Below are 25,629 nucleotides of genomic sequence, written 5' to 3'. Positions count from 1 at the left end.
TAAATGTCAATCAAAGTGAGCAAAGCCTTCTCTGACAACCAAGAATAGTTTATTCAAATTGGAATGGCGGGCCAGAGCGGACGACAGTAAATGTTTGAATACAGAATGAGATATTTATGAAAATGGAGATCCGTCGTCCTCCATTTTAAAGACGCATTATAGACACTGTACAGTGAGAGTGGAGAAGTTGACCTTTATAACAGGGACTTACACACACACACATGCACGCACATACGCACATGCATGCACACACATGCACGTGCGCACACACACACACACACACACACACACACACACACACACACACACACACACACACACACACACACACACACACACACACACATACACACACACACACACACACACATATACATACACACACACACATATACATACACACACACACACACACACACACACTGTAAATATTCTCATGCACATATCCCACCTCGGCAATGGGATGTTATCTCAAATAATTACCGGTGGCCTCTCCCTGTCCCCAGTGTCTGTGTGGAGCTGAAGGCCAGGCAGTCAGAGGCTGAAACCAAGTCAGAGGCTAAGGTACAGTCAGCAGCAGTGACTGTTGCTGGAGAGTAGAGCCAAAACCAAGGTACAGGCTGTGAAAGATGCTGAGAGGCAGTATCAGTGGCTGAGGCAGAGGCAGGTCAAAGTGTGAGGTCTCAGTCTAGGTGGGGGTTGGGTATGGGTAGGGGTGGGGTTAAAGGGGGATGAGATGGGGGTGGGTAGGATCTAATGCCTACCTCCCGTGGCCCTGGCAACAGCTCCTTAATTAACCACCCAGGTATTCGTGAGCCTCACGGCCCACTGCCCGGCCACACACACACAGTGCCCGGCCGGCCATATGGCTAAACCACCGCCACGGCCCATAATCACCAGGGGAAACACTGCATCAAAAAGAGCTCGGCAGACATAAAGCTTGTGTAAATTATTTTTAATGGTTTCCTTCTGGCAGAGAGAGCGTGCTTGTCATCTGAAAACGAGCGGCAAGGGCGATTTATTCGTCCTTGACCCCTCTCTTCCATGCACTTGCCCCCTGCCCACCTCTGTGACCTGCCTGCCTGCTCAGTCTGCCTGCCTCCTGTCCCTGACACACACTCAAAACCATTAGCACTGTTCGCAGGCAACACTCTGTTTCCCCTCGGGGTTGGTGGCTTGATGTGTGTGTGTGTGTGTGTGTGTGTGTGTGTGTGTGTGTGTGTGTGTGTGTGTGTGTGTGTGTGTGTGTGTGTGTGTGTGTGTGTGTGTGTGTGTGTGTGTGTGTGTGTGTGTGTGTGTGGTGTGGTGTGTGTGGTGTGTGTGTGTGTGTGGGTGGTGTGGTGTGTGTGAACAATGACAGGTATCATTGTTTCACTGTCAATACTGTATGCAGAGGTGTAAAGTACTTAAGTAAAAATACTTTGAAGTACTACTTATGTCGTTTTTGGGGTTTTCTGTACTTTACGATTTATATTTTTGCCAACTTTTACTTTTACTTCACTACATTCCTAAAGAAAATCATGTACTTTTTATTCCATACATTTGGTCCAATTCACACACTTATCAAGAGAACATCCCTGGTCATCTCTACTGCCTCGGATCTGGCAGACTCATTAAACACAAGTGCTTCATTTGTAAATTATGTCTGAGTGTTGGAGTGTACCCCTGGCTATCCGTCAATATTTTTTTATTTTTTTATTGTACAGTCTGGTTTGCTTAGTAGAAGACATTTGAAATGATTGATACTTTTACTTTTGACATTTATCAACTCCATTTACTTTTGACATTTAAGTATATTTAAAACCAAATACTTTTATAGACTTTTATTAAAGTTGTATTTACTGGGTTACTTTCACTTTTACTTGAGTCATTTTCTATAAAGGTATATTTGCTTTTACTCAAGTATAACAATTGTGTACTTTTTCCACCACTGACTGTATGTATCATGAAATGCAAAATTATTTATGCAAGGTCATAGACCACTGTTGATGTATAAGCCAACCAGAAATATTGTTCAAGGCTTATAGGAATCCACTTACAGGAAAGACAGTTATTAGATCTACACCTCACCTCAGATGAGCCTGAAACCTGACCACATCTTTGTTCTGTAAATAGTCTGAGCGAGCGAGAGAGAGAGAGAGAGAGAGAGAGAGAGAGAGAGAGAGAGGGGGAATTAGAAATGATGATTTGGCCTTAGGTCTGTAATTATCTAATTTGTTGTTATGATGACTGTTTTCCCCCTCGCCATTTCATGTGCGATTATCTCAAAAGGGATGAAAAGTATGGTGGAATTGGTTCCATGCCTGCTCACCACCCCATCTCTCTCTCTCTCTCTCTCTCTCTCGCTCTCTCTCTCTCTCTCTCTCTCTCAGAGTTTGGATTGCTAATAGTACTAGGAGGTGGTCATGGGTGGTGGTCAAAGGGTGGGGGAGGATAAGGCTCCTTGCAGTTTCCCACCCATGTGTGTTATTTTTGACCATGCAGCTTGTACAAGGATGTTGTTGTGAACAAGAGACCGGCAGTGTTCTGTGGCCCTCTGAGGCAGGTTGAAGAGGCTGACTTCCTATCTCCTGGCCAATCACAATATGTCAGGAACACAGGACAACACATCACACTTCCATGCCCAATTCCCTACTCCACCTCGGACCCGGTACCATAACTCTGTTGCCCGAATATCAGTGGAGGGTCTATTTTTTAGGAAGTCGGCGGGTAGCAATCTGGTCGTTGCGATCCCACATCTGCCCTGCTAATGAGAGGGCTGGACGTCTCCCAACTTCACCTCCCACCTCTCCTCAGCTCCCCTTAGCACACACACACACACACACACACACACACACACACACACACACACACACACACACACACACACACACACACACACACACACACACACACACACACACACACACACCACACACACACTGTCCTCTCCTCACCCACACTCTGCACTCCACACAGGTCACGCCCTCCAAGGAACCAGTGGACAAACACTGACACACACAACGGTCACAATGCACTTCTACACACATCCAAAGAATACAGCAGTACTCACCAACACTCCTTAACCTTTTCCAAACACACGCAGACACGCATGCAAACACATATACGCACGCACGCACACACACACAGACTCTCCCTCTCTCTCTCTCTCTCTCAATATACTTGAACACAATCTGACACCAACAAGGACCATGAAACTAACCAACACACATAAACACTGAGAACCTTGAAACTCCTCCTTAGCCCGCTCTCCCTCCAACTTAAAGAGTTTGTTGATGCTTAGTACCACACACTGTGCATTTAAGTGGAAATGAAAGTGTAATTGCCACTATAGATCCCGCGCATACGGAAATAATACAAGCACGCATTCATGCATTTAACCACGCCATCAGCCCTCTCTCTCTAGCTGGAAAACCAGAGTCATTACCAGAATATATTTTTATTGTGCTTTCTAAAAGCCATCCGAGATGAATCACGCTATCAGGGTTGGCAACGTTCACCCACCGACGCAGAGCTCACATATTAACTCAAAACAAAGCCACGTAATGTACCTGCGTTCTGAAATGGCTCCAAATCACTTGATTGGCGGTTATTGCATTTCTGGGCCAATGTGTGTGAGAGAGAGAGTCAGAGAGAGAGAGAGAGAGAGAGAGAGAGAGAGAGAGAGAGAGAGAGAGAGAGAGAGAGAGAGAGAGAGAGAGAGAGAGAGAGAGAGAGAGAGAGAGAGAGAGAGAGACATTCAAGAGAATAAACTTTTTCCTAAAACCAAAGTGGCTAAACTCTGGTGCCCAAACACCAGGCATGCCCTGGAGCTGTTGTCAGAGGACAGACTAGGGTCCCCCAGCCACATCATAACTCACACGGGCACAAATTACCTGAGGGTCCAGCAGGAAAGGGTGTCCACAGCACTCAAGGGAGTGATTGAAAAGCTTCTTCCACTTTGCCCAACGCACAGGTGGTTATCTCCACCCTACTACCATGAAAAGACTTCACCCTGCCACCATACAGTGGGTGAATGCAAGCATTTCGTGGGACTGTGCCTCAAAACCTAATGTCTACCTGCCTCACCAGTCCACCCTGGACTTGAACAGCCTTTACCACCAGGTCCACCTCTATTAGGCAACAATCCCAATTTTTGCCAGGGCCCTGAAGGACGTCACCCTCAACCATAGCCCCAGCACCTCACACAGGAGCAACAGAGCAACGGACACCCCGCCCAGACCAGCGAGACACCCTCCCAGACCTGCAAGACCCCCTCCCGAAGGACCTATAGTGAGAGGACCCACGCCAAGAGGACCAAAATCCAGACCACAGGATCACCAGCCACACCCCAACCAGCTAAAACCACTCCAAGCAAACCCTGGCCACTCCCTATATAGACCCCTCCCCATATCAAACCTATGCCCCTTCTGCCCACCCCATGCCCCTCGCCCCTGCGGCAAGGACTTCAACATGACAGCAGGACATATTCCCAGGCCGTGAGCAGGGCAACATGCCCATCCCCTACTATTACACCCGCCTAAGCCCCATCCTGTGACCTAAGAGGTATGTATGAGATGCTCAACATGCTCTGCTCACAACTACTGTAATGGTCCAGGCCTAAACCACACAAAAACAGCACTAGACACTATGGAACACAAAGCTTTTACTATCTCATCCTGGAATATACAAGGTCTGAGGTCATCTGCCATTGGCCTAAAGAGCAGTAGCACAGACTGCATCAAAGAAATTGGAAATACATACATTGTCATCCTACAAGAAACATGGTATTAAGGAGACCCACTGGTTGCCCTCTAGGTTACAGAGAGCTGGTAGTCCCATCCACCAAACTACCAAGTGGGAAACCGGGAAGAGACTCAGGGGGTATGCTAATTTGGTATAGAGCAGACCTAACTCAACCTACTAAATTAGTGAAAACAGGAACATTTTACATCTGGATAGAAATGAATAAGGAAATTATCTCAACAGAGAAAAATGTCCTCATGTGTGCTACCTATATCCCCCCAATAGAATCCCCATACTTTAACGATGACAGCTTCTCCATCGTAGAGGGGAAGATCAACAATTTCCAGGCCCAGGGACACGTGCTAGTCTGTGGCGATCTAAATGCCAGAACTGGACAAGAACCTGACACCTTCAGCACACAGGGGGACAAACACCTACCTGGAGGTGACAGCATTCCCTCCCCCATATTCCCCCCTAGACACAACTACGACAACATAACCAAGAAAAACGGGTCACAACTCCTACAGCTCTGTCGTACGCTGGGTATGTAAGGTACATAGTCAATGGTAGGCTTAGAGGGAACTCCTATAGTAGGTACACCTAATGCTCATCTCTTGGCAGTAGCACTGTAGACTACTATCACTGACCTCAACCCAGTCTCTTAGAGCGTTCACAGTCAGTACACTGAGACCCGTATTAGTTCACAGCAAAATCATACTCTACTTGAGCAGAGCTATGCTTAATCATGAGGCATCAAAGCCAAAGGAACTTAATAACATTAAGAAGTGCTATAGATGAAAGGAAAGTAGTGTGGAAATCTACCAAAAAACAATTAGGCAACAACAAATTTAATCCCTTCTAGACAATTTCCTGGACAAAATGTTTCACTGTAATAGTGAAGGTGTAAACTTGGCAGTAGAAAACCTAACAGTATATTTGACCTCTCAGCTTCCCTTTCAAATATAAAATATTCAAGCAGACAACCTAAGAAAATTAAAAACAATGACAAATGGTTTGATGAAGAATGCAAAAACCTAAGAAAGAAATTGAGAACCTATCCAACCAAAAACATAGAGACCCATAAAACCTGAGCCTTCACTATGGTGAATCACTAAAACAATACGGAAATACAATACCGAAAAATAAGAAACAGCACGTCAGAAATCAGCTCAATGTAATTTTAGTTTTGTTTATTAATTTGACCATTTAAAAAAGCAAGCACACATAAAACTTGAAAAAGCCATACATGCACATGAGTAAAATCATGGAGGATATCACACAATAAAGTCTGGGGCTTATTTCCATTGTGGTCCTCTTGAGACAAGATGGCGAGGCAAGACCGAACACAGTTAAACACAGTATGGCATTGAGGTAATAAAACATAAAAACAAAGAAGAAGAACATCTACCTCATCATTGCAGTTACATCGTAGGGTACATTCATATGGGCACAGAAGACATCAAACATATTTTTACTTTATTTTTAAAGCTGCCCAGAGGATGTCGTTGTTATGGGCAGAGGCAACTCATTCTATTCTGAGGCTCCAGTATACAAGAAAGTACCTTTCCCAGCATTACTCCTGAACCTGTATAAGCACACATCAGCAACACCTGATCTGGTGCTGTGATAGTGTGCATCCCTAACATGGGAAAAGTAATCAGTTAGATATCTGGGCGCAGAACCATAAATACTCCTGTAAACCAAACCTAGTCTAATCTGGGACACCCTAGCCTCAACAGGCAGCCAGTTTAGTTCCTGAATGCAGCTCCTGCCTATGTGAGTATGAGGACTCACTTTCAATACTACCCTGATCAACTTATTCTGGTCTATCTGGAGCTTCCCCTTTATATGCTTAGATAAGCCCCCAAACCAGGAAGTACTAGCGTAGTCAAAATGGCATTGAATGAGGGCAGTGGCTAGCACTTTCGTGGAGTCCTTATCAAGCAGCTTGGACTTTCTAGCCAAACACTTAGTCCTGGCATTAACCTTCCCTTGCAGTTTATTGGCCATGCTCACACCTCCCAAGCTTCCATCAAGGATTCATCCAAGATAGCTAACAGAGGTTTTAGAAGTCAGCACTTCACTACCCTAACTACACTCTGATTTCAGAGGACTAGCAATTTCTCACATGGAATAGCCTTCATTTCTCAGAATAAGAATAGACTGACTTGTTTCAGAAGAAAGTTCTTTGTTTCTGGCCATTTTGAGCCTGTAATCGAACCTACAAATGCTGATGCTCCAGATACTCAACTAGTCCAAAGGAGGCCTTTTTCCTATTAAAATGATAAACTTGGATTAGCTAACACGACGTACCATTGGAACACAGGAGTGATGGTTGCTGATAATGGGCCTCTGTACGCCTATGTAGATATTCCATAAAAAATCAGCCGTTTCCAGCTACAATAGTAATTTACAACATTAACAATGTCTATACTGTATTTCTGATCAATTTGATGTTATTTTAATGGACAAAAAAATTGCTTTTCTTTCAAAAACAAGGACATTTCTAGGTGACCCCAAACTTTTGAACGGTAGTGTATATCCTTTCAACTGGACATTAAAAACGGTACTATTTTCTGTTTCACCAAGTCGTGGCTGAACGACGACATGAATAACATACAACTGGTGGGTAATACACTGTATCGGCAGCATAGAACAGTAGCTTCTTGCAAGACAAGGGGTCTCGGTCTATGTATATTTGTAAACAACATCTGGTGCACGATATCTAAGGAAGTATCTAGGTTTTGCTCGTATCTCATGATAAACTGAAGACCACACAATTTACCAAGAGAGTTTTCATCTATATTCTTCGTAGCTGTCTATTTACCACCACAAACAGATGCTGGCACTAAGACTGCACTCAATGAGCTGTATACAGCCATAAGCAAACAGGAAAATGTTCATCTAGAGGTGCTGCTCCTAGTGGCTTGGGACTTAAATGCAGAGAAACCTAATTTCTACCAGCATGTTAAATGTGCAACCAGGGGGAAAAAAAACTCTACACCACCTTTACTCCACACACATAGACACATACAAAGCTCTCCCTCGCCTTCCATTTGCCAAATCTGACCATAATTATATCCCCCTGATTCCTGCTTACAAGCAAAATCTAAAGCAAGAAGCACCAGTGACTTGGTCAATAAAAAAGTGGTCAGATGAAGCAGATGCTAAGCTACAGGACTGTTTTTCTAGCACAGACTGGAATATGTTCCAGGATTCTTCCGATGGTACTGAGGAGTACACCACATAAGTCACTGGCTTCATCAATAAGTGAATCGATGACTTTGTCCACACAATGATTGTACGTACATACCCCAACCAGAAGCCATGGATTACAGCAACATACGCACTGAGCTAAAGGTTAGAGCTGTCACTTTCAAGGAGCGGGACTCTAACCCGGAAGCTTATAAGAAATCCCGCTATACACTCCGACCAACCATCAAACAGGCAAGCATCAATACAGGACTAAAATCTAATCGTACTTGACCGGCTCCGACACTCATCGGATGTGGCAGAGTACAAATGGATTACAGAGTACAAATGGAAGCACAGCCACGAGCTGCCCAGTGACATGAGCCTACCAGACGAGCTAAACTTCTTCTATGCTCGCTTGAGGCAAGTAACACTGAAACATGCACGAGAGCATCAGCTGTTCCGGACGACTGTTTTATCACGCTCTCCGTAGCCGATGTGAGTAAGACCTTTAAACAAGTCAACATTCACTAGGCCAGACAAATTACCAGGACGTGTCCTCCGGGCATTTGCTGACCAACTGGCAAGTGTCTTCACTAACATTTTCAACATCTTGCTGTCTGAGTCTGTAATACCAACACGTTTCAAGCAGACCACCATAGTCCCTGTGCCCAAGAACACTAAAGTAACCTACCTAAATGACTACTGACCCGTAGCTCTCATATCTGTAGCCATGAAGTAACTTTGAAAGACTGGTCATGGCTCACATCAACACCATTATCCCAGAAATCCTATGTTCCTTTTTCTATGTTTTTGTATTTCTTTGTTTTGGGCTGTGTGTGGCTCCCAATCAGGCACAGCTGAAGCTCGTTGTTGCTGATTGGGAGTCACACATAAGGAGCATGTTTTTCCTTTGGGTTTTGTGGGTAATTGTTTCTGTTAGTGTTTGCACCTGACAGGACTGTTTGGCTGTCAGTTTTCTTGTTTTGTTTGTATAGTGTTCTTTCTTTACTAAATATTCAATGATGAACACTAACTCCGCTGCACCTTGGTCTACTCTCTCTCACGACAGCCCTTACAGAATTACCCACCAAAAACGGACCAAGCAGCGGAGGAAGGAGAGGCACCAGGAGAAGGACTCATGGACTTTGGAGAAAATGGAGAGGAACGTTCAGAATTCCTGGAGATGGGAGGAATTACTGGACGAAGGTGGACCATGGGCTCAAGCTGGGGAGTATCGCCGCCTGCAGTGGGAGATCGAGGCGGCGATAGCTGAGAGGAGCTGGTACGAAGAGAGGGAGCGTAACGGACACGGGGGGGCACACGGGGAGATTGGCGGAGTCAGGCAGTAGACCTGAGCCAACTCCCCGTGCTTACCGGAAGCAGCGTGGTACTGGTAAGACACCGTGTTATGCTGTGGAGCGCACGGTGTCCCCAGTGCGCGTTCAAAGCCCAGTGCGCTACATACCAGCCCCCCGCAAGTGCCATGCGAGTGCAGGCATCGAGCCAGGGCGGATGGTGTCAGCTCAGCGCGTCTGGTCTCCAGTGCGCCTCCTCGGTCCAGGTTATCCTGCGCCGGCGTTGCGCACTGTGTCTCCAGAGCGCTGGGAGGGTCCAGTTCGCCCAATGCCTGCTCTCCGCCCGTGCCAGGCCAAAGTGGGCATTCAGCCTGGAGTGTGGGTAAAGAGCGTCCGTACCAGAACTCCAGTGCTCCCCCACAGTCCGGTTTATCCTGTGCCTCCTCCTCGGACCAGGCCTCCAGTGGGTCTCCCCATCCTGGTCCGTCCTGTGCCACCTCCCAGGACTAGGCCTCCAGTGGGTCTCCCCATCCTGATCCGTCCTGTGCCACCTCCCAGGACTAGGCCTCCAGTGGGTCTCCCCATCCTGGTCCATCCTGTGCCACCTCCCAGGACTAGGCCGCCAGAGCTGCCCGCCAGTCCGGAGCCGCCAGAGCTGCCCGCCAGTCAGGAGCCACCAGAGCCGCCCGCCAGTCAGGAGCCGCCAGAGCCGCCCGCCAGTCAGGAGCCGCCAGAGCCGCCGCCAGTCAGGAGCCGCCAGAGCCGCCCACCTGTCCGGAGCCGCCAGAGCCGCCCGCCTGTCCGGAGCCGCCAGAGCCGCCCACCTGTCCGGAGCCGCCTACCTGTCCGGAGCCGCCAGAGCTGCCCGCCTGTCCGGAGCCGCCAGAGCCGCCCGCCTGTCCTGAGCAGTCAGAGCCGCCCGCCAGCCCGGTGAGTCCTGTGCCTATGCCTGTGCCTATGCCTGCCGGGCGCAGTCAGGGTCGCCCACCAGACCTTCTGCACGGCCAGGTGCGCCACCTGAGAGGGCGACGCCAAGGGTGGAACAGAGGCCACGTCCCGCACCTGAGCCGCCGCCGTAAGAAGGCCCACCCGGACCCTCCCCTTCAGTGTCAGGTTTTGCGGCCGGAGTCCGCACCTTGGGGGGGGGGGGGTACTGTAACGCCCTGGCCATAGAGAGGGGTTTTTGTTCTTTATTTTGGTTAGGCCAGGGTGTTACATCGGGTGGGCGTTCTATGTTCCTTTTTCTATGTTTTTGTATTTCTTTGTTTTGGGCCGTGTGTGGCTCCCAATCAGGCACAACTGAAACTCGTTGTTGCTGATTGGGAGTCACACATAAGGAGCATGTTTTTCCTTTGGGTTTTGTGGGTAATTGTTTCTGTTAGTGTTTGCACCTGACAGGACTGTTTGGCTGTCAGTTTTCTTGTTTTGTTTGTATAGTGTTTTTTCTTTTATTTCTTTAGTGTTCAATGATGAACACTAACTCCGCTGCACCTTGGTCTACTCTCTCTCACGACAGCCCTTACAGCTATATGAGATTTGAAATGTCTTTATTCTTTTGGAACTTTTGTGAGTGTAATGTTTACTGTAAATGTGTTATTGTTTATTTCACTTTTGTTTATTATCAATTTCACTTGCTTTGGCAATGTAAACATACGTTTCCCATGCCAATAAAGTCCCTTAAATTGAATTGAGTGAGAGAGAGAGAGTGAGTGAGAGACTGAGGATTGCAAGCGCTTTGTTGTACCTTCAACAGTGTGCTGAGTGACTTTGAGTTCACAGCTCTCATTTGGTTCAGTTTTATGGAGGGGGGGCCTTCTATGTCTTTGTTTCTCTCTCTCTTCCCTCTCTTTCTCCCTATGTCCCTTTTCTCATCCTCTTTCTCTCCCTCTCTCCCCTCTTCAACACTTCCAGACCAAAAAAAAAAAAACAGGTTGAGACCCCTTTATTTGTTTGGCTATGGTGTGATCTGTGGTGGCTCCAGCACCCTGCCCTGTGTGAGGGGATAACTCCAGGGACAAGGGCCAGGAGTTGGGGAATGAGGGCCACAGGCTGGGGGCCGGGGGGAGGACCAGGAAGCCAGCAGGAAGCCAGAGCTAAACATTTACCCTGCTAAATATCCATGGGTCAAAACACTGCAGGATAAACCAGGCGTCAGAGAGAGAGAGAGAGAGAGAACAAACAGAACAGAGAGAGAGAGAGAGAGAGAGAGAGAACAAACAGAACAGAGACAGAGACAGAGTCAAGTAAATTCATTGTTCATGTCAATAAAGCTCCTTAAATTGGATTGAATTGAAAATTGAACAAAGACAGACAGAGACAGGGAAGGCCCACCTCAAGAACAGTGGGTGTTGGTGTGAAACCAGTAAATACTAGGGCAGTGGTATGTCTCTAGCCATAACAGCTATGACTAGAGACTCCTCTCCCTTCTAGGAGACACAAGCATTTAAAAGAGACAGTCAAAACCCAATGCATTGTTCTACACAACCCACTTAATTCATCTTGGACAAATGATTGAACATTGTGACCTGGAAAAACACATAAAACACAAACTGCTGGTTATAGTACAATAGCCTGGAAAGTGGATGCATGGACTTTGGAATTATGTAAATAACACAGTGGCTATGTAATGAAAGTATACACAGCCAGGAAACTAACTAAATGGTCACTCTCTCTTTCTCTCTGCCAACACTATTCCTCTCCTGAATGTTTCTTTGTCACAATGTTTCCATCCAGCGTGTAAAGTTTATATGGAGCGCTGGCTACATGACATCAGTAGCGTGGCAATAGAAGTTAACAGTGGTGGGAACATTGGTATCTTATCTGAAGCAACATCACACACACATGCACGTTCACACACACATGCACGTTCACACACACACACACATAGAGTGTGTAAAAGCGTTATTCTTTTGGAACTTTTGTGAGTGTAATGTTTACTGTAAATGTGTTATTGTTTATTTCACTTGCTTTGGCAATGTAAACATATGTTTCCCATGCCAATAAAGCCCCTTAAATGAAATTGAATTGAGAGAGAGGCTCTTCAGCAGGCCTCTGATGGGCCTAGCTGACTCATGGAGCTGTGCCACCCTTCTGATTGCTAATCAGTATCAGAAACAACCAACTGGCTCGGCATTGGAACAACTTGAGGACTTCCAGCGTGAACAAATGTCAACTCCTCTAATGGTCTCTTTCTTCTCCTCCACTCCCTCCATCCCTCCCTCCATCCACCCCTCCCTCCCTCCATTCCTCTCTCCACATACTCCAGGGCACACGTGGGAGAGTGGCGCCACCCAAGGATAGGGATGTGTTGCCCAGGCGGCAACACCCTGATTTTCCTCAGACACTGCGGGCGATGGAGGGCAGAGGGGCTACTGAGAGAGTTGATTTAGTTATCTATCATTGGTTACTGGTAGTAGAGGAGTTCTACTCAGGAGATAGAAAATAGGATGTCTATCTACAGGTCTGTTGTGGTTCCTTCATTAACATAGTCATACTGTAGGAACTCTCTCTTTCTTTCTTTCTTTCTTTCTCTCCCACCCTCTCCCTCTCTCTCTCTCTTCCTCCTTAATTAACATTAGCATACAGTAGAAATACTCCCTCCCTCCCTCCCTCCATCTCTCTCTCTCTCTCTCTCTCTCTCTTGCAGTGCATGCTGGGAGTTTTTTGGAGTTTGAGTGTTTGGTGTGGAGGGCTCTGTCCTAACTTATTTTCTGGATTCTGTCTTGGTCTTTTCTTTCAATTTTTATTTTCTATGGTGGAGGGTTAATGCACTATTTGTTTTAGCGGTATCCACATGCTTTTTCAAATTTAGGGTGGAAGAGTACAGAGTTAGTTTCCTGGGGTTTGAAAGGTGTGGTGTGCGCGATGGCTTCTCAGCCTAGCTCGGAGGAGACGCTGTCGTTACGGCATGGATTCAGGTGTGTTCCTGAGAATGGAGTTAAGGTGAAGGTGGTGCTGCTTGCAGTCGGTGAACAGGTAGGAGCTGAATTTATACATTCCGCTTCCAGAATCAACAAAGCTATGGTTGTGTTCATGAAAAGGGCCAATTTGGTTGGTAGGCTAATTGCTAGTGGAATATTTGTAAGGGGTGTGTTGGTGCCAATTTCGCCTCTTTCTACCCCTTCGACGAGGGTGGTAGTTGCAAATTTGCCTCCGTTTATTACGGATGATCAAATCAGGAAATAGCTGTGTCGTTTTGGTAAGTTTGCTAGCAGTTTTCGTGTACTGTTTGCCAGCACAGATAGTCTACGGTGTTTTGAGTATAGGGATTTGGGGCATAAGAGCTTTGCGTGCCCACATAAAGGCCGTAGACAAGGTGAGGGTGCAAGCGCCAGTGGGGGAAATTGAGGTCAACGTGCAGGGGGCAATGAGACGCAGACAGCAGAGGCTGGACCTAGTCATGCCAGGGATGGTGATGTAGATGGTTGAGGAAGTGGGTTACAACAGTGCGTAAGGGTCTACCTTCAGACACTGTTTAGATGTATAGTTTCTTTCTGGCACTGGGGCTTTTTGAGCTTTGGTCTCTTTCTTTGTTGGCTTTTCTCCCACTTCTTATGGAGACTCTTCAAGTAGGTTCGCTCAATGTAAATGGTGCCAGAGATGTGGGAAAGAGGAGTGTGTTGGGTGAATATGTAAAACAAAAAAAAGTACAGGTGTTGTTTCTGCAGGAGATGCATAGTGATGTGGTGAATGAAGTCGATTGGGGGCTCTGGTAGAAAGGGGTAAGTGTGTTGAGCCATGCGACAAATTTTAGTGCAGGGGTGGCAGTCCTTTTTGTACCGGGTCTGTCTGTAAAAATGTGCTCCTCAAAGGAGGTGTGTAGGTGTAGGCTGCTTTGTTGTAAAAGGGATATATAACTGCCTCTATCGGGGCAGTTATACACACTAGCCATTGACCCTTTTTTGGGCCTGCTACGCAGGAGACTGCAGGGAGTGTCCTGGACAGGCATGGGTGTGGTGACAGGCATAGCAGTGTCAGCATATGCAGATGACGTTTCTGTGATGGTCAGGATATGCAGGCACTAGAGACTAGTCGGAAGGTGTACGAGGGAGCTTCGTCAGCTAAGGTAAACTGGGGCAAGAGCAAAGCTCTGTTATGTGGATCATGGGGGGGAAGAAGAAGAAGAAGAAGAAGAAGAAGAAGAGAAGAAGAAGAATAGGGCCCCTCTGCTTCCAGGGGGGTTTCAGTGGGGTTGTGAAGGGTTATAGCTAGGGAGGATGTTTTGGAAATACGGTTGTAGAAGTGTTAGAGAGAGAGAGAGAGAGAGACAGAGACAGAGACAAACAAAAACTGCCACATCTTCAATTTAAGCCTACTAGAAAGTGTGTGCCCTCAGGCCTGGAGGGAAGCTAAAGTCATTCCGCTACCCAAGAATAGTAAAGCCCCATTTTGTGGCTCAAATAGCCCACCATTCAGTCTGTTACCAACCCTTAGTTAACTTCTGGAAAAAATGGTGTTTGACCAGATACAATGCTATTTCACAGTAAACAAATTGACAACAGACTTTCAGCATGCATATAGGGAAGGACACTCAACAAGCACGGCACTTACACAAATGACAGATGATTAGCTTAGAGAAATTGATGATAAAATTATTGTGGGGGCTGTCTTGTTAGCTTTTGACATTATCAATCATAGTCTGCTGCTGGGAAAAACGTAGGTGTTATGGCTTTACACCCCCTGCTACAATGTGGATAAAGAGTTACTTGTCTAACAGAACACAGAGGGTGTTCTTTAATGGAAGCCTCTCAAACATAATCCAGGTAGAAGGAGGAATTCCCCAGGGTAGCTGTTTAGGCCCCTTTCTTTTTTCAATCTTTACTAACAACATGCCACTGGCTTTGAGTAAGGCCAGTGTGTCTATATATGCGGATGACTATACACATCAGCTACTAAAGCAACTGAAATGACTGAAACACTTATTCAATTTTAAATTCAGGCTGTAACACAACAAAATGTGGAAAAAGTCAAGGGGAGTGAATACTTTCTGAAGGCAGTGTAGCTGTGGTTCTTTTCTTCAAGTTTAAGGCATTTTGTGTGAGGATGGGGTGGGGTGTCTAGTCATCAACTAGCTAGATTAAGTTCTCAATTTCTGAGAGGTAGGGAGCTGTTATAGATATATTTTAAAATGATAGATTTATAAGCACAACCGATGTATAGTTGAAGCAATAGTTTCCCTTCTATTATATACACAAAAGCATTGTAAACGACTGGTCATACAAGAGACAACAAACACCTGACAACTCTGAGCCTGTTGTTTTACACCTCAACACAACCAGAACACTGCAAGTTCATGAAAGTGATGTTTATTTACTGTTGCAATGATATTGCATCTGTTATTATCATCATCAGAGATAGGAAATAGGAGAAATGCTGATTTCCTTTGAAAAGTTATGTTTGTGACACTCACTTTCTCATTCCGACAGTAACTATGTTGATTTGTGAATGTGTTTAACCACAGCGACAACATGAAAAGGAATATGTCAGTAAGATCAGTGCGTTCCAAACAGACACTGATTTCTAAAACTAATATCTAAACAACAAAAACACTCTGACATGTTTTGGGGGATGTATCTTTTTCTCCTACAGAGCTCTATTCAAAGTTGTTTCAGTTGATAAACACTAGCGTGCTGTAGTAGTTTGATCGTAACTTCATTCCAACTAAAGCACTGTTCACAATAACACGAGTGGCCATGTAAACATCTCAACACAAGTAGAAAGGCAGAATCACCATAGGGCTGGAGATGGTAGCAAACCATAACTTTGAAATACAAATACACCAATGGATATTGTCACATGCCATAGACATAGAGCCTTGAGCTTGGCAGAACTATATGTACAACTCTCTGTAATATCTAATTTACATAAAGACACATATAAATAAACAGGAATAAATATTGGCCACTTCCCTAACAGTTGTTGCTTTTTCTCTTTTTTGCCAGTAGGCATTATAAAACATTCTGCTCTCTCTCTCTCTCTCTCTCTCTCTTTCTCTCTCCCTCTCTGCTTCTACAAGCTGAGAAAATGGGTCTCTTTTTTAAAATGTTGCACATTTAATATGCATCAGCTTTCTATCAGAATATATGCCCAGTCAAATGGTGTGTCCATGTGATCTATGGTTCTGTTAAATCATGGTGCCACCCAGCACAGAGGGAGAAATTCATTACCGCTCAGGGCAATTTCCTCCCAAAACAAAAACACTTAATCCCAACAGGAAAACTAAATTAATACTGGCTTTGCATGAACCCACTTTTATTTGCCTAAGAGCCGCAGCTCTTTCTCACTCACTGCATCTATTTGAGGAAAGAACAGAAGTCGTGGAGTGCAGGATCAAATTTGTTTCACACACAAACACACACCAAAGCACATACGCATGCACGCGCACCCACAAAAGGCACACACACAAAAGGCATCCACACAATCATGCACGCAAACACACACACATATACTGTATACATGCACATAAGCGTATACACACACACACACAAACACATGGCCACCTCATCCTGCCTCAGTAAACACTTTTGTTTTCATGCTGCCTTGCATTTCATTCTGACATCAAAGCACCCTAGTCTCTCACAGTTGACTCTGGATGTGCCATCTGATGTCATAGCATTATGTCAAGTTTTCACTTGGATTGTGTTCTAGCTCTTTTGATAAGCTAGAGTAATAGAGAGAGAGAGGGTGGTAATGAAATAACTGAAGCATGTCAAATTGATTTCTCTGATGAAAGGAAGGTGCTACACATCGCATAAACATTTAGCATATATATTTAGCGTTACTACAATTAAGCAAATGGTTCTAGTCTTTGCAAACGTTGAAAGGAAAACACTTCAACACATGATTGTTCTTTACTGCTGTCCTTCTATTTGGGAACGCTGGAGTTACATCTGAGTTCATATTACAGTCTAACAAGACGACTCCCACGTGTGTGTGTGTGTGTGTGTGTGTGTGTGTGTGTGTGTGTGTGTGTGTGTGTGTGTGTGTGTGTGTGTGTGTGTGTGTGTGTGTGTGGTGTGTGTGTGTGTGTGTGTAATATGAGGTGAGTGCCTCCTGTTTCGTTAATCAAAATGACTGCTTCAATGTGCTCTGCCTGCCTCATATTGTGCTGCCTGGTTTATCCCCTCACTCCATAATCAAGTATTTGTTTATAGTTTAAACATAAAAACCATCATGGTTATAAGGCCTGATGGATAGCACTGCATGCTGATATTTATCTGGTCCTAAACAGTGGGGCGATAGTCATCTAAAGTTTTTACAGGGTGTAGATGGGGCTGGATGCAGGGAAGGTCACAGACACAGAGAGGGGGAACATGGGGCTGGATGCAGGGAAGGTCACAGACACAGAGAGGGGGAACATGGGGCTGGATGCAGGGAAGGTCACAGACACAGAGAGGGGGAACATGGGGCTGGATGCAGGGAAGGTCACAGACACAGAGAGGGGGAACATGGGGCTGGATGCAGGGAAGGTCACAGACACAGAGAGGGGGAACATGGGGCTGGATGCAGGGAAGGTCACAGACACAGAGAGGGGGAACGTGGGGCTGGATGCAGGGAAGGTCACAGACACAGAGAGGGCGAACATGGGGCTGGATGCAGGGAAGGTCACAGACACAGAGAGGGGGAACGTGGGGCTGGATGCAGGGAAGGTCACAGACACAGAGAGGGGGAACGTGGGGCTGGATGCAGGGAAGGTCACAGACACAGAGATTGGGAACATGGGGCTGGATGCAGGGAAGGTCACAGACACAGAGAGGGGGAACATGGGGCTGGATGCAGGGAAGGTCACAGACACACAGAGGGGGAACATGGGGCTGGATGCAGGGAAGGTCACAGACACAGAAATGGGGAACATGGGGCTGGATGCAGGGAAGGTCACAGACACAGAGAGGGGGAACATGCACTGGGAGAGATGACAGCTGATTTGTTTGGTTGCTTTGAATAGCTGATGAACCCGTCAAGCCCGAAGTCCTGTTAAAATGTTAATAAACATCTCAGAGAGGCCTATAGACTTGAAGTGAAATATGCAGGCTGTTCCTGAGGCTGGCGGGCCCTAGAATGGAGCAATCATGTTTGACAATGTGCAGTGCAAACCTTTCAATCAAAGTAGTCTTATTTCCCTGAATATTAAATACAGACTCCATTCTACATGTGAAGTGAATTAAAGCTGAAGGAATATTATTGCTTCCAATGCAATACCACATCCAACCCCCCTCCTCATAAATATGTTGGAATTATATGCATCAGAGTACCCCTAGGACGTGGTATAGGGTGTGTGTGTGTGTGTGTGTGTGTGTGTGTGTGTGTGTGTGTGTGTGTGTGGTGTGTGTGTGTGTGTGTGTGTGTGTGTGTGTGTGTGGTGCGTGTGTGTGTGTGCGTGTGTGTGTGCGTGTGTATTTGTGGCTTCTAGTAGAGATGATGCTCCATCTGCGAGTTGATATTCACAACGGAAAGTGAGGAAAGATAGGATATGTAAAAAAAAAAAAAAAAAGGTTATTAATTTACTTCACAGGAAGAATCAAATTGAACATGACTGTCACTGAAAAACTGTACTAAGAGATTTCAAAATGCAATTGTTCTCCCTGTGTGTTTCTGTGGGGATCTATCTCGTCTAACTGACAGTCCTCATGTCTTCATCTGTTATCTCCTCTTTAAAACACCAATAAATATGTCTTTGAGGACTTCTATTTTTATTGACTACTGTACATCATCCCCCCAACATAAAGGCTTTGTCAAATGTAGAGATGAAGACAACTGAATCAGAGGACAGAAGAACAACTCTGTGATTGATGACATGAAGAACTGGATTTAAAATACAAAACAAAACCAGCATGGAGAAGAGTTGGGATTTGTCGAGCTGTACGTTGATTTATTTGTCATGCTAATTAAATAGCAAATACACTAATGCATTTGGATTGTGTATTGGTAGCATGCCTGAGGTATTGTGTGTGTCTGTGTCAATTGACTGTTGTCTATCTGCGGTCTATGCACTGGACTGTATTTACATGACTGTACAGTACTTTCTGTTAAGCCTTGAGTGAGGCAACTATATGATGTAAAACTGTCAGTGGCCTGTAATGCTGTTCAGTGATCCCTATACAGCTATAGGTCATGGTAGAGGATTGATAAGTCCTCAAACTGTTCTGTGAGGTTGGAGAAGAGAAAGTCTGTCCTCTGTTTTCCTACCTCACCTCATAAACACTACCGTTCAAAACATCAGTCTCAACGTCAACAGTGAAGAGGCGACTCCGGGATGCTGGCCTTCTAGGCAGAGTTGCAAAGAAAAAGCCATATCTCAGACTGGTCAATAAAAAGAAAAGATTAAGATGGGCAAAAGAACACAGACACTGGATATTGGAACTCTGCCTAGAAGGCCAGCATCCCGGAGTCGCCTCTTCACTGTTGACGTTGAGACTGGTGTTTAGTGAAGCTGCCAGTTGAGGACTTGTGAGGCATCTGTTTCTCAAACTAGACACTAATGTCTAGTTTGAGAAAGCCCTACTGTACTTAGAGGATACAGCCTCTAAGTACAGTAGGTGGTGAGAGATCTTCCTGTTTCCGGTCACAACTTGCAGACTTGTTTACGTGCTGCTGTGCGTTTTGTTGCCGATCTTACTTTGCTACCTGACTACTTCACGGTTTTTACTTTTTCATTACCGTATATTTTTACTTTTTCCCCCACTCAACTTTTTTCATTCAACTTTTTCACCCCGGAGGTTTTATCTGGACATGGTTCGTCAGGACTTCAAACAGCCGAAGCTAAGTAACATTAACATGATGCCTTCTAATTGCAGTCGTTGTACTTATAATATACAGGAGAACGATCGCCTTATGGCGAGGATAGCTGTGCTGCAAGCCCAGCTTCAGACGCAATCGTTAGGCAAGGGTAATTTCAGTGTAGGAAAGGATGAAACAGCGTCTGTGCCACCAGTAAGTACAGATAGTAACGTTAGTATAAACCCCCTCGCACGGTCCTCGCAGCCGGACAACTTTCTCATGGCTTCTGGAGGGAAACGCTGTAGGAATGCTCAACCGGTGTCGCTTATTCAGACGACAGAAACTTTCAACCAGTTGTCCCCATTAAGCGAGTCGGAGTCGGAGTCCGAAACTTCTCTGGTCTCTACTCCTCCCGTTACTGGGTCTGAGACGCCGAAGGCTCCCACCATTAGCTCTGACAAATTGAAAACCCTAATCATTGGCGACTCCATTACCCGCAGTATTAGACTAAAAACTAATCATCCAGCGATCATACACTGTTTACCAGGGGGCAGGGCTACCAACGTTAAGGCTAATCTAAAGACGGAGCTGGCTAAAGCTAAAACTGGCGAGTGTAGAGAGTATAGAGATATTGTTATCCATGTCGGCACCAACGATGTTAGGATGAAACAGTCAGAGGTCACCAAGCGCAACATAGCTTCAGCGTGTAAATCAGCTAGAAAGATGTGTCGGCATCAAGTAATTGTCTCTGGCCCCCTCCCAGTTAGGGGGAGTGATGAGCTCTACAGCAGAGTCTCACAACTCAATCGCTGGTTGAAAACTGTTTTCTGCCCCTCCCAAAAGATAGAATTTGTAGATAATTGGCCCTCTTTCTGGGACTCACCCACAAACAGGACCAAGCCTGGCCTGTTGAGGAGTGACGGACTCCATCCTAGCTGGAGGGGTGCTCTCATCTTATCTACGAACATAGACAGGGCTCTAACTCCCCTAGCTCCACAATGAAATAGGGTGCAGGCCAGGCAGCAGGCTGTTAGCCAGCCTGCCAGCTTAGTGGAGTCTGCCATTAGCACAGTCAGTGTAGTCAGCTCAGCTATCCCCATTGAGACCGTGTCTGTGCCTCAATCTAGGTTGGGCAAAATTAAAGATGGCGGTGTTCGCTTTAGCAATCTCACTAGTATAAAGACCTCCTCCATTCCTGCCATTATTGAAAGAGATTGTGATACCTCACATCTCAAAATAGGACTACTTAATGTTAGATCCCTCACTTCAAAGGCAGTTATAGTCAATTAACTAATCACTGATAATAATCTTGATGTGATTGGCCTGACTGAAACATGGCTTAAGCCTGATGAATTAACTGTGTTAAATGAGGCCTCACCCCCTGGTTACGCTAGTGACCACATCCCCCGCGCATCCCGCAAAGGCGGAGGTGTTGCTAACATTTATGATAGCAAATTTAAATTTACCCCAAAAAAAACAACAACAACATTTTCGTCTTTTGAGCTTCTAGTCATGAAATCTATGCAGCCTACTCAATCACTTTTTATAGCTACTGTTTACAGGCCTCCTGGGCCATATGCAGCGTTCCTCACTGAGTTCCCTGAATTCCTATCGGACCTTGTAGTCATCGCAGATAATATTCTAATTTTTGGTGACTTTAATATTCACATGGAAAAGTCCACAGACCCACTCCAAAAGGCTTTTGGAGCCATCATCGACTCAGTGGGTTTTGTCCAACATGTCTCTGGACCTACTCACTGCCACAGTCATACTCTGGACCTAGTTTTGTCCCATGGAATAAATGTTGTGGATCTTAATGTTTTTCCTCATAATCCTGGACTATCGGACCACCATTTTATTACGTTCGCAATCGCAACAAATAATCTGCTCAGACCCCAACCAAGAAGCATTAAAAGTCGTGCTATAAATTCTCAGATAACCCAAAGATTCCTTGATGCCCTTCCAGACTCCCTCTGCCTACCCAAGGACGTCAGAGGACAAAAATCAGTTAACCACCTAACCAAGGAACTCAATTTAACCTTGCGCAATACCCTAGATGCAGTTGCACCCCTAAAAACTAAAAACATTTGTCATAAGAAACTAGCTCCCTGGTATACAGAAAATACACGAGCTCTGAAGCAAGCTTCCAGAAAATTGGAACGGAAATGGCGCCACACCAAACTGGAAGTCTTCCGACTAGCTTGGAAAGACAGTACCGAAGAGCCCTCACTGCTGCTCGATCATCCTATTTTTCCAACTTAATTGAGGAAAATAAGGACAATCTGACATTTCTTTTTGATACTGTCGCAAAGTTAACTAAAAAGCAGCATTCCCCAGGAGAGGATGGCTCTCACTTCAGCAGTGATGGATTCATTAACTTCTTTGAGGAAAAGATCATGATCATTAGAAAGCAAATTACGGACTCCTCTTTAAATCTGCGTATTCCTTCAAAGCTCCGTTGTCCTGAGTCTGCACAACCCTGCCAGGACCTAGGATCAAGGGAGACACTAAAGTGTTTTAGTACTATATCTCTTGACACAATGATGAAAATAATCATGGCCTCTAAACCTTCAAGCTGCATACTGGACCCTATTCCAACTAAACTACTGAAAGAGCTGCTTTCTGTGCTTGGCCCTCCTATGTTGAACATAATAAACGGCTCTCTATCCACCGGATGTGTACCAAACTCACTAAAAGTGGCAGTTATAAAGCCTCTCTTGAAAAAGCCAAATCTTGACCCAGAAATTATAAAAAACTATCGGCCTATATCGAATCTTCCATTCCTCTCAACATTTTTTGAAAAAGCTGTTGCGCAGCAACTCACTGCCTTCCTGAAGACAAACAATGTATACGAAACGCTTCAGTCTGGTTTTAGACCCCATCATAGCACTGAGACTGCACTTGTGAAGGTGGTAAATTACCTTTTAATGACGTTAGACCAAGGTTCTGCATCTGTCCTCGTGCTCCTAGATCTTAGTGCTGCTTTTGATACCATCGATCACCACGTTCTTTTGGAGAGATTGGAAACCCAAATTGGTCTACATGGACAAGTTCTGGCCTGGTTTAGGTCTTATCTGTCGGAAAGATATCAGTTCGTCTCTGTGAATGGTTTGTCCTCTGACAAATCAACTGTAAATTTCGGTGTTCCTCAAGGTTCCGTTTTAGGACCACTATTGTTTTCACTATATATTTTACCTCTTGGGGATGTCATTCGAAAACATAATGTTAAATTTCACTGCTATGCAGATGACACACAGCTGTACATTTCAATGAAACATGGTGAAGCCCCAAAATTGCCCTCGCTAGAAGCCTGTGTCTCAGACATAAGGAAGTGGATGGCTGCAAACTCTCTACTCTTAAACTCGGACAAAACAGAGATGCTTGTTCTAGGTCCCAAGAAACAAAGAGATCTGTTGAATCTGACAATTAATCTGGATGGTTGTACAGTCGTCTGAAATAAAACTGTGAAGGACCTCGGCGTTACTCTGGACCCTGATCTCTCTTTTGAAGAACATATCAAGACTGTTTCAAGGACAGCTTTTTTCCATCTACGTAACATTGCAAAAATCAGAAACTTTCTGTCCAAAAATGACGCAGAAAAATGAATCCATGCCTTTGTTACTTCTAGGTTGGACTACTGTAATGCTCTACTTTCCGGCCACCCGGATAAAGCACTAAATAAACTTCAGTTAGTGCTAAATACGACTGCTAAAATCCTGACTAGAACCCCAAAATTTGATCATATTACTCCAGTGCTAGCCTCCCTACACTGGCTTCCTGTTAAGGCAAGGGCTGATTTCAAGGTTTTACTGCTAACCTACAAAGCATTACATGGGCTTGCTCCTACCTATCTTTCCGATTTGGTCCTGCCGTACATACCTACACGTACGCTACGGTCACAAGACGCGGGCCTCCTAATTGTTCCTAGAATTTCTAAGCAAACAGCTGGAGGCAGGGCTTTCTCCTATAGAGCTCCATTTTTATGGAATAGTCTGCCTACCCATGTGAGAGACGCAGACTCAGTCTCAACCTTTAAGTCTTTACTGAAGACTTATCTCTTCAGTAGGTCCTATGATTTAGTGTAGTCTGGCCCAGGGGTGTGAAGGTGAACGGAAAGGCTGGAGCAACGAACCACCCTTGCTGTCTCTGCCTGGCCGGTTTCCCCTCTTTCCACTGGGATTCTCTGCCTCTACCCCTATTACGGGGGCTGAGTCACTGGCTTACTGGTGTTCTTCCATGCCGTCCCTGGGAGGGGTGTGTCACTTGAGTGGGTTGAGTCACTGACGTGGTCTTCCTGTCTGGGTTGGCGCCCCCCCTTGGGCTGTGCCGTGGCGGAGATCTTTGTGGGCTGTACTCGGCCTTGTCCCGGGATGGTATGTTGGTGGTTGGAGATATCCCTCCAGTGGTGTGGAGGCTGTGCTTTGGCAAAGTGGGTGGGGTTATATCCTACCTGTTTGGCCCTGTCCGGGGGTTTCATCGGATGGGGCCACAGTGTCTCCTGACCCCTCCTGTCTCAGCCTCCAGTATTTATGCTGCAGTAGTTTATGTGTTGGGGGGCTAGGGTCAGTCTGTCACATCTGGAGTATTTCTCTTGTCTTTTCCGGTGTCCTGTGTGAATTTAAATATGCTCTCTAATCTCTCTTTCTCTTTCTTTCTCTCTCTCGGAGGACCTGAGCCCTAGGACCATGCCTCAGGACTACCTGGCTTGATGACTCCTTGCTGTCCCCAGTTCACCTGGCTGTGCTGCTGCTCCAGTTCCAACTGTTCTGCCTGCAGCTATGGAACCCTGACCTGTTCGCCGGACGTGCTACCTGTCCCAGACCTGTTGTCCCAGATCTGCTGGACCCCTGACCTATTCACCGGACGTGCTACCTGTCCCAGACCTGCTGTTTTCAACTCTCTAGAGACAGCAGGAGCGATAGAGATACTCTCAAAGATCGACTATGAAAAAGCCAACTGACACTTACTCTTGTGTTACTGACTTGTTGCACCCTCGACAACTACTATGATTATTATTATTTGACAATGCTGGTCATTTATGAACATTTGAACATCTAGGCCATGTGCTGTTATAATCTCCACCCGGCACAGCCAGAAGAGGACTGGCCACCCCTCATAGCCTAGTTCCTCTCTAGGTTTCTTCCTAGGTTTTGGCCTTTCTAGGGAGTTTTTCCTAGCCACCGTGCTTCTACACCTGCATTGCTTGCTGTTTGATTTGATTTGATTAATGTACTTGTCCTCTTGCTCAGTTGTGCACTGGGGCCTCCCACTCCTCTTTCTATTCTGGTTAGAGCCAGTTTGCGCTGTTCTGTGAAGGGAGTAGTACACAGCGTTGTACGAGATCTTCAGTTTCTTGGTAATTGCTCGCATGAAATAGCCTTCATTTCTCAGAACAAGAATAGACTGACGAGTTTCAGAAGAAAGTTATTTGTTTCTAGCCATTTTGAGCCTGTAATTGGAACCACAAATGCTTATGCTTCAGATACTCAACTAGTCAAAAAAAGGCCAGTTTTAGTGCTTCTTTAATCGGAACAACAGTTTTCAGTTGTGCTAACATAATTGCAAAAGGGTTTTCTAATGATCAATTAGCCGTTTAAAATGATACACTTGGATTAGCTAACACGACGTGCCATTGGAACACAGGAGTGATTGTTGCTGATAATGGGCCTCTGTACGCCTATGTAGATATTCCATAAAA

The sequence above is a fragment of the Salmo salar genome, chromosome 11 (assembly GCF_965601325.2).
Source record: "Salmo salar chromosome 11, fSalSal1, whole genome shotgun sequence".
Classification (NCBI taxonomy): domain Eukaryota; kingdom Metazoa; phylum Chordata; class Actinopteri; order Salmoniformes; family Salmonidae; genus Salmo; species Salmo salar.
Note: the sequence above shows the minus strand (reverse complement) of the source record.